The following is a 10,992-nucleotide window of genomic DNA, read 5'->3' as shown; positions in this document are numbered from 1 at the left end:
GTGGAATTGAAAACTAGAAGAGAAGACTTACACCGAAAGCCAATGCTCGCAAATTCTTGAATCTTTCAAATCCAAGGATTTTCTAAGCTCCAAGCGTTCCTTCACAAGAAAAATCACTAATTAAAGAATCAAGTTAATAAATCCTATTTATAGCACCTTCCCGCAACGGCTCGCAAAAACTTGATGCGCATAATTTAATGTACCAAATTGCAAGTGCACAATTTATCAAGTTATAAGTATAAAAAGCATATCGATCCCACAAGAAGAAGGCTGATTTTCTAAGAATTTATTAAATTGGTTCTTTATATTTTGTGCATGACATTAGGAATAAAGAATAAGTGTTGTGATTGAGTGGTATGTTTTGATTGTTATGTGGCAAGAAAAATAATAAATTAAATTTTTAGAGAAAGAAGGAAGAATTAAGAATAAATGAAATGCACGATGGCAAGAAATATGATTGAATAAAATCAAGAAATAAAACTAAGATGAAAAAGAAAATTTTAAGAAAGTCAAGATGGAGGATTTCAAAAGAAGATAAGAAATCTAGAATATAATCCACTAACAATTTTAATTATAAAATATAAACTTATCTCTTTTTATCATATTTCAACATAGAATTTATTAAGCATGATTATCAACCATTTAAGGAATAGTGTAACCTATCAATATTATCATCTAAGTTAAATAATTTACTATTCATGATAGGGAATACAACATGATAATAATTCCTAGAATTCATAAGCATAACCTATTCAAACCATTTAAGATAAGCATAGATTATCAAATTCTTCTTCCTACCGCATTAGTGTCTCTTAGTTGTATTATCCTAACATGAATATATTTAAGTGCAAGAGAATAATTCATACAATATAAAGAAATTAGACTAGTTTCATACATATCTAATATTCTTACAAGATTAAATTCAACATCTTAAGAAATAAGAACAAGAAAAAAAGAAGACTAATTACAAAAATTAAAAGAAAAGAAGAAATCTAAATATGAACAAGAAATAAATCTAATTACAAAGAAAATAAAAATCTAACTACAAAAATAATTGCAGAAATTAAATGCAGCAAAATTAAATCTTTCTACAAATTAAAGTGCCAAAAAGAAGATAAAAAGACAAGAAATAAATCTACCACTAACAAGCATGAATTTAAATCTAATCTAGATAAGCAATAATAAAGAAATTACTAAAAAGAAATAAAGAAGAAAAGAAAATGCAAACCTCAATTGCTCTTCATCTCCATCCTCATCATTCAACAAAGAGGAGACAAGAAAAAAAAACAAATTTTAAAAGAAGGAAAAAATTATTATTATTAATTGCCAACTAAAGTTAGCAATTTTTTGAAAGGCCTTCTCAATTAAGAGTAGCCGGCTCCTCTCCAAGGAGTTTACAACAATTTTTCACACTCTCTAACCCCTCACTCTCTACCTCCTATTTATTAGTCAAATCTTGCAATGATATGAGGCCTTGGATTTGTCTTTGAGCTTCCACTAAGCAACAATCTTCCACCTTTGAATTTGCGCTTTGTTGGTTTCTAGCCCATATGCATTTATTTTGATTTTAAAGACCGGCCCATATTTTTTTTTTTGAATTCAAAATTTAAATCACAGACCATCTGGCAGGCTAAGTAGTGTTTGGAAGTCCGGCCCAAGTATGTAAATCCAATTGAAAGCAAAATCTAAGTACTCTGCAGCCAAAGAAATAAGTCCATATGGCATTTGATTTTCAAAACAAAAGTGAAGAGCCGGCCCATCATGTGATTTATGGTCCATTGCAATGTTGATTTTGAAAACTAACTTCTCAATCTTCCACAGGCTTTGTCCGGCCCCATGTGAGAGATTGAATCCAAATCCAATGTAAAAAATAATATGCTGTGTCCGGTCTTGTTCTCAGCAGCAAGCCAATGAATCGAAAAAAAAAATTCAGCAAGTCCAAGGTCCATGAAGCTTTATTGACATTTGATTCTCAAATATAAAAGTAAGAACCCGCCCACTTGTTAAGCATTCCCAAATTCATTCATGAAGTCTTGCCCAATTTGATTTTGAAATCAAAAGAAAATCAACATTGAAGCAAATGTCCGGTCCTTTGATCGCATTGATTTGCCTATATGGAGAAAAGTTGCAGCAAGTTGTCCTTTAAAAGTCCACTGTACTTAAAAGTTCACGATTTTTGCATTCAAGTCCCTTTCATTCAACTTTGCCATAAAATCCAATCTTATTTTCCCTTTGTAATGCTTTTTGCCTTGGCCTTCACAAATTCGAAATTTCATTTTGGTTGTTGGAATCATTTCTTCATAATCATGGGTTTTGTGTTGAGAGTGAAATTGAGATTATTCTTTCTAACGCTGCAATTAAAACATAAAAACAGTTATTAGTGGTATATTTATTCATATAAAGTAGATAATGAGGGTATAAAACTGTAATAAAATGTGATTATCAAAAGACTAAATACAAATGTCAGATAGTCCAGTCAAACTCTCAAACATGAGTGAAATATTCAAAATACGCAAAACAGGACATGTACAAACAGATAACACGGCGGTCGACCGCACCCTGATATGCAACTGGCGGTCGACCGGAAGAACGCCGCGGTCGACCGAAAAAATTGGCGGTCGACCGAAATAATGCCGCGGTCGACCAAAAAAGCCCTAAACGAGCTCAGCGGTCGACCGCGTCGGTCGACCGCCGAGCGGACAGAAACCCAAATCTGGGTTTCTGTCAGCTCGAAACCTGATACAAAATTTACAAAATCTCTACAATAACAAGAGTTCTAAGGTTTTAAAATCATACTGAACATAAACAACAAATCTCAGGCTTGAAATCTATACTTCCAATATTATAAAAAGAACATGAGACACAATCTCCAAATCGTTTAAATGACAGTAAACGTGATTTAGTTCTTGTTTAGGCAAATTTTAGATATAGATCTTCATTTAACAGGTATTGGGTGAGTTTTTATAAACTAAAACCTCTGATTATTATTATCCATACCATAGAGAATTCATTTTTATACAAAACTACTATTTTGGCTCATTCAAAACTCATAAGATCCAAAATAAAATCATGGAAAACAGGGGTGAGGGATTGGGCGAGATGATACTCGCCTTGGGTGTTGACAACTGTTCTGGAGATGATCCTCCTTGCTCAGATCCGCGAAAAATCCCTGGAACTCTTCCAAACTCCCCAAATTACCAGGTGCAGCTAGGGTTTTAAGAGGGGAGAGAAAGGGGGCTAGGGTTTTACGCTTGAACTGAAGAGGGGCTCTCCTGGGTTGAGTTGGTATATATATATATATACTCCCTAACCCGACCCGAAACCCGTTAGACCCGAAACAAAACCGCAAAGAAAAACAATCTGGAAAAACTCTCTGCTCGCTGATCGGTCGACCGCACCGGTCGACCGCCACGGTCGACCGCGTCGGTCGACCGCTCAGCACAAAAATGCCTTTTGCAGGCATTTCACCTGCTGGACTTATATCACTCGATATCTCTCATATATAAACACCTGTTGGGTTCCCAAACCCTGGTAAAAATATATACATCATATATATATGGTTATTTATCACCAAAGAAAGATTTATTATTATTTATTCACACCATTTCATTATAAAATTTTGGGGTTTTACACCTTGTATCAAACTTAAGCCCCAAGAATGCAATTTTGGCTGTTGATGAATTCTGGATGACTTCGCATCGATACAGGCATCGATGCCCTTATCGATGTGCGCATCGATCTCCAATAAAAATTCTAACTTCATGGTTGGCTTCGTCTCATCGAGATAGGCGATTTTCATATATTATATGTTAAATTCCATCTTCTGGATTGGGAGATATCGTCGTTTCTTTACGGCCAACTATCTTGAATATTTTTTTTTCATATTTAATTTTTTTATTTTCTCTGGCTTCTAGAGGCTACTCGACTTGATTCTGGGCTTGGAATTTTTGGCTCTTGCTTATGTTCTTCCTTTAATTCATGAGTTTTTGTTGAGATAAGATATCTTGGGCTTTATTCTTCATTAACCTGCAATTAAAGATAAAAACAATTATTAATGGCATATTTATTCATATAAAATAGATAATGAGGGTATAAAATTATAATAAAATGTGATTATCAAATACCCCCACACCTAAACTTTTGCTAGTCCTCTAGCAAAGAAAAAAAAAGAAAAGAAAACCTATCTCACTTTCGTAGGAATCGCGGTTGTATTTAGCGCATACAACAAGCCTTTAAACCCCTAGGTTACCCTAGTGGACGAGTTATAATCTCGTGAGGGTTTGCAGTGAATATACCCACAAAATTCGGTCTAGGTTACCCTAGTGGACGAGTTATAATCTCGTGAGGGTTTGCAGTGAATATACCCACAAAATTCGGTCTACTTGCCAAATTAAAGAAGTCAGTAAACAACTAAATTCACTTGATAACTTTAGACAATCTAATTGAAGCTAGTTATCACTCAAAAAAACGTTTTTATAAATAACTTTAAGGTAAATTTCCTAGAAAATCTTCTCATTATAGCAATACAAAACCAAGCCAAACTTAAAATTTTAATTTAAAAGTTTTGAAAAGAACATGCTAACTCTTTGTTTAAGATAATATTCAAGTTGCTTGATCTAAATTTTCTTCCAAGACCATATATACAAATATAACTATATATATATAAAACATTTATTTTTATTATTATATTTTTATATATATTATTATTATTATTTTAACTCTTTCTTCCTTGGTGATTTTTTTCTACTTTAACGCGCTTTCTAAACGACCATTTAACGAGTTTTGGGCCAATGGATCCCAACCCAATTGAGCTTAGGTCATTAAGTATGAAAATACTCCTTGAGCTTAATTACTCGGTCAAATTAGGCTTTATAAGATAGAATCACCTTGAATTTAAGAGTTTTTTTATGCCCATTTTCCGCACTCTTCTTTTGTAATTTTTTTTATGTATATGTATATATATTCTAAAAATATGTAAGTCAAGACACTTTGAAAAATTATTTTTAACTCTAAGCTAAGCATGCATAAATTCTTTTATTTTAAATAAAAATCTAAGTTAAGGCTTAAGTGAAGTATACTACTTTGAAAATCATTTCTTAAGAAATTTATTTAGAGTTATCATAAAAGGTAAACTTGAGTAAATAATAAATTAGAGATTCGAAAATTTAAAATTTATCAAATAAATCAATTATTACATAACTCTATCAATTTGGCAAGTGACGATATTTTTATAATTTTTTTTAAGGAAAAGAAAAAATGACAAAAATACAACTAAAAAAGTAAAATAAAGAGAAAAAATAACTAATTTACACCCCACACACCTAAATTTTGCATTGTCCTCAATGCAAGCTCTATGATACACAAAGTAAAGCAGATAATAAGTGAAGTACTTACATTTGATCAGCTAATAAAAATCTGCAATTACGTTTGGTCTGAGGAGGATAGAATCACAAATTTATTATTCTCTTCTTTTTTTTTCTTTTTTTTTCTTTTTTTTACAACTGAACAAAAAACTCTCAAATGAGAGAAGAATAAATTCTTTTTATTATTCTGAAATAAACAAAACAAATAATGTAGAATGAAGTGTTCAACACGAAGAGCTTGTATTCTATATTGAATCCTACCTTATTATTAAAAATTCTTCCCCGGATTTTAAATAAATTCATAATTATATAATCAATAATGTGAAATTCTAAGAATTTCGGGGTGTTCAATAATTCTTGCAACAAAGTAAGGTAGGTATTATTAGTGTCATGCATTTTACATTTCTTAATAAACTTAGACTCTTGTACTGTGAAGTTTTGTTTTCTAACAACCAATTCTTCTGTAGAGTTCTGAAAATTTGGTTGTTGATTATTCTCTAAGAATCTAAGTTCATCAAGAAAGAGTTCTTAAAAATTTAATTCAAAGTAGCAAATGTTTAACACGGTTTCATTATCCTTAAGGACTTGATCTGCTTCTTCTAAAAACTCTAACTCTTCATCAAAAATTTCCTTAAAACTTAAATCAAACTCTTCTTCTTCTTCTTCTTCTTCTTCTTCTGCTCTTTCCTGAATGTAATTTATTTCTAGAGCCTGATTATTTGGCTGGTCCTCTGGATTAAAAATGTTGAGATCAGCAGTCAAATTTCCAAAGGACAACTTCATTTGACCAGTTTTACAGTTAATGAGAGCATTAGAAGTGGCTAAGAAAGGTCGTCCTAAGATGACAGGTGTCTGTCCTTTGGGATTGAAAACAGGCTGTGTTTCCAAAACTACAAAATCTACTGGAAAAATAAAATCTTTAACCTTAATCAGAACATCCTCTAACTCACCCATAGGGATCTTAACAGATCTATCAGCTAACTGTAAGGTGCATCTGGCTGGGTTCAGTATACCTAAACCTAATTGCTGGTAAACTGAATATGGAAGCAAATTAACACTGGCCCCTAAGTCTAAAATCGCCTTATCAATGTGAGTATTACCAATGATACATGAAATGATGGGAGAACCTGGATCTTTACGTTTCAAAGGTATGGGATTTGATAACATTTCACTGATATTGGCTGCTAAAAAGACTTTCTTTGGAACATTTATTCTCCTCTTCTTAGTGCATAATTCTTTTAAAAATTTAGCATAAGATGGAATTTGTTCAATTACATCTAAGAGAGGAATGTTGACCTTAACCTGCTTGAATGTTTCTAGGATCTTCTCCTCCTGAAGAGAGTGTTTCCTAGGTCTGAGTCTATCTAGAAAGGGAGCAACCGGTCTAAATCTATCAAAAGCAGGCTCAGGTTCGAGTTCAGGTTCTTGGTCATTTGAGGAGGGTGATTGTTTAATAGATTCATCAGAAGGAGAAGGAAAATGAATTTGTACTGGATCAAGAGTTTGACTTGGAGGAGTTCTCACTTGATTATCGACCTGTCTACCTGATTGAAGTGAATGGATTGCATTCACTTGAGCTTCATAGGATGAACTGCATCCTGTGTTATTAGGGTTGACCACGGGTTGACTCGGAAATTTTCCTTTCTCTCTTTCACTCACGGCACTAGCTAGTTGACCAAGTTGGGATTCTAATCTAGCTATAGCTTGAGTGTTGGAGTTGAGCATTTGTCCGGTTGATTGCATGAAGGAATTCAGAGTGCTAGATGTTTGAGTCAACATATTCGTGATTTGAGTGGAGGCCTTAATTATGGTTTCCAAACCCCTTTCCAAGACATTGAGATGTTTATCCTGATCTGGATTATGAGGAGTCTGAATTACAGCTTGATGAAGAGGAGACTGATTTTGAAATGGCAGATTGGGTTGTTAAAATTGTGGATGAGAATTGAAAGGAACTGTGTTCCCCCTAGGAAATTGTTGGGTCGAAGCGGGAGTGAAGTTTTGAGTTTCGGAAGAATTTCCTTGATTCCATGCAAAGTTGGGATGATTTCTCCAACCTGGATTGTAGGTTGGAGAAAATGGATCATTTCTAGGACGTTGGAATGCAACGTTCATATGTTCTAATGCATGGTTGTTTCCTAGGAGAGAGCATTCCTCTAAAATGTGGGTAAGAGACTGATAATTATGACATCCTGGGGCAGAAACATGATTGATTTGAGCTGGAGCTCGTTCCTTAATTTCTAAAACTTCTAATCTCCGCAGAATTGTCGCCATCTTTGCTTCAGAAGCAATGTTTGACTCTAAGGAAGGACCACTAGACTTAGAATGAGGAACTGATGAAACCCTGTCATCACATATTCCCATTGCATTATTTTCTCGGATAGACTCTCTAGAAATTCCCAAGCTTCGTCGGTATTTTTCCTCATGAAATCCCCGTGGCACATTAATTCTAAGGAAGTTTTTGCAGAATAATCTAATCCCTCATAAATTATTTGGCACAATCGCCATTTTTCTATACCGTAATGAAGACATTGGATGAGAAGATCTTTAAATTGGTCAAAATACTTTCAAAAAGGTTCTCTCAGGATAATTTTAAAATTCATGATGCTGTTTCTTAGCTTCACCGTTTATGGATAGGAAAAAATTTCTTAAGAAAAATGGTGATAAATTCCTCCCAAGTAGTGATAGAATTTACGGGTAAGCTATACAGCCATTTTTTTGCTTTGTCTTTGAGAGAAAATGGAATAAATCTGAGTTTGTTCGCGTCTTCTGTTAATTCTCTCATTTTAATCATAATACACACTTCCCCAAATTCCGAGATAAAAATATATGCATCTTCTGTTTCATTTCCAAGGAATTTAGGAAGCATGTTTATGTAATACGGTCTAAGCTCAAAATTTATTCCATTTGTTTCGGGGAGCCTAATGCAAGAGGGGATTGCATTCCTAATTTGATAGCACATATCTTGAAGAACGGGTGGATTAGGATACGCCATTTCTATGATTGGTTCAAAGCGAATTAATCGATGTGTATTATCCTTAATCCACGGTTGCATACACCAAAACTATTTCTACTTTTTTTTAAAGTTAGTTTTTTTAATGAGGAGAGAATGGAAAAAGAGGAAAATCCTAATTAAAACAAATCAAAATCAATCACTTTTCAATCACTCTAACTCTAGGGTTAAACCTAACTCAACTAGACTAGCTCCTAACCAAAAACTCCTAAAGTGAAAAGATTAAAGTTTTACCCGGGTAGTTAGCCAGGTAAGGATAGTTCTAGAGGGTAATCAGAGATCAATTAAGTACCTTGTTCCTTACGGAGCGCTTTACGCAACCCCTAAACCTTGCCTTAGACACCAAATAATTCAATAAAACATAAACCGGTTCACTTAAGGATTCTTTGTTCCTTATTGAGCTCGAATCCTTAGGGCCAACGTCTAATGAATTTTATTAGGCTTGGATGGTGTAGTGAGGAATTAGTGATTTTTGGGCTAAGGAAAGGGTGATGAAATCTCTCACCTTATCTTGAATATGAGGTTTTGCCCTTAAAAATATTTTTAAGTGTGTGTCAAATCAAGATGCTCAAATTACTTGGTGAATTCCTACTAACAATATGAAATGCAACCCTATGAATTAAAAGCAACTAAAAAGGATGGAAAAGAAAAAAAATCTTTTTTTTTAATTAGGGTTAACAATCAAACAAATGAGAAGGGAGAAATTATTTGAATTTATTATCTTGTTAATAAATGTCAAAGTGGATGGTGAATTTTATTATGGTCAACAAAAATAAAATCTTTTTTTTAAGTCCTAATTGTCTCTAATTGTGAAGAAGTAGCTAAAGGGTGTAATTAAAAATTCTAGAAAGAAGAATTACCTATAAGCAAATCTTCAAATCCTAGTTCTCCAATCCGCGATCTTCAAGCTCCAAGCGTTTCCTTCACAATAAACACACAAGTTAAAGAACCAAAATAATTAAAACCTACTTAAGCACCTTCCCCGGTAACGGCGCCAAAAACTTAATGCGGTATAAACATGTACCAAAAATATTGCAAGTACACAACTGTGTCAAGTTATAGTATAAAAATATCGATCCCATGAGGAAGGTGTTTTATAGGAGAAAATATAAAATCGGTTCTTATGTTGTATATGTGACAAATAGAAGTGATGAGTGAATGTGATTGTGAAGAGATTAAGAAGGTGATAGTGTGTAAATAGGCACAAAATGTAAGTGAGAGTGGATGTGACAATGACTGAATGATTTTCACAAGGAGAGATGAATAAAATCAAGAATCAAAAAGAAAAATCAAGAATGAAAATAAAATTCAAGAAAGTAAAGATGACGGATTTAATTAAAGCTATGGGTAATATAGAATTAAATCCACTTCTTAAAAAATGGTGATTCCCTAGAGGGTTCTAGTCTAAAGGCGAATCAAAGAAAATAAAAATAAACAAAAAAAAACTAAACCTAAGAGGGTTCTAGCCTCAAGGTGAATAATGCAAGAAATTAAAATCTAACTACAAAATAAATTATAAAATCTAAACTACAAAATAAAGTACAAGAATTAAATGCAAGAAAATAAATCTACTCTATAAGTAAGAAATAAATCTAAGGCAAGAGGGTTCTAGCCTCTTGGCTATTTAAACAAGAAAATAAAATCTAATTACAAGCATGAAAATAAATCTAAACTAATAAGCAATAAAAGAGAAATAAAAAAACAAACCTTCAAATTAATCTTCATCTTCATCTTCATCTTCATCATCCAACAAAGAGAAGAAAAGAAAAATTTAAAGTGGTGAAAAAATTATTTTATTAATTGTAACAAAAGTTATAAATTTGAAAGGCCTTCTCAATTACGAGTGGCCCTCCTCTCCAAATGAAGTTACAAAAATTTTCACACCTCTAACCCCTCACTCTCAACCTCTATTTATACTAAACATCAGTGAATGAGAGCCCTTAGATCAAATTTGAGCCCCCAAGAATGCAATTTCGACCGTTGATGAATTCTGGATGACTTCGCATTGATACAGGCATCGATGCCCGCATCGATGCGCGTATCGATGCTAGCATCGATGCTCCAATAAAAATTCTGACTTCATGGTTGGCTTCGTCTTGTCGAGATATGTGATTTTTATATATTATATGTTAAATTCCGCCTTCCGGATTGGGAGATATCGTCGTTTCATTGCGGTCAACTATCTTGAATACATTTTTTTCATATTTAATTTTTTTTTTCTCCGGCTTCTAGAGGCTACTAGGCTTGATTCTGGGTTTGGGCTTTTTGGCTCTTGCTTGTGTTCTTCATTTAATTCATGAGTTTTTGTTGAGATAAGAGATCTTGGGCTTTATTCTTCATTAACCTGTAAATTAAAAATAAAAACAATTATTAATGACATATTTATTCATATAAAATAAATAATGATGGTATAAAATTATAATAAAATATGATTATCAACCTTTCATGGTCAAAATTATCCATAACATTTTTGAAAAGAACATAAATGATTGAAAATCTATTAAATTTTAATTTTACAGGAAAACACCCTTAAAGTTTAGCACATTGTAAATTACCTCTCCAAAGTTTAAAATTTTTTGATGATTTTTTGTAATTTTTTTATTTCAATGTAATGTTTAA

This window comes from Asparagus officinalis, chromosome 9 (genome assembly GCF_001876935.1).
Source record: "Asparagus officinalis chromosome 9, Aspof.V1, whole genome shotgun sequence".
NCBI classification, from domain to species: Eukaryota; Viridiplantae; Streptophyta; class Magnoliopsida; order Asparagales; family Asparagaceae; genus Asparagus; species Asparagus officinalis.
The sequence above is the reverse complement of the archived record's forward strand: the minus strand, read 5'-3'. Positions refer to the sequence as shown.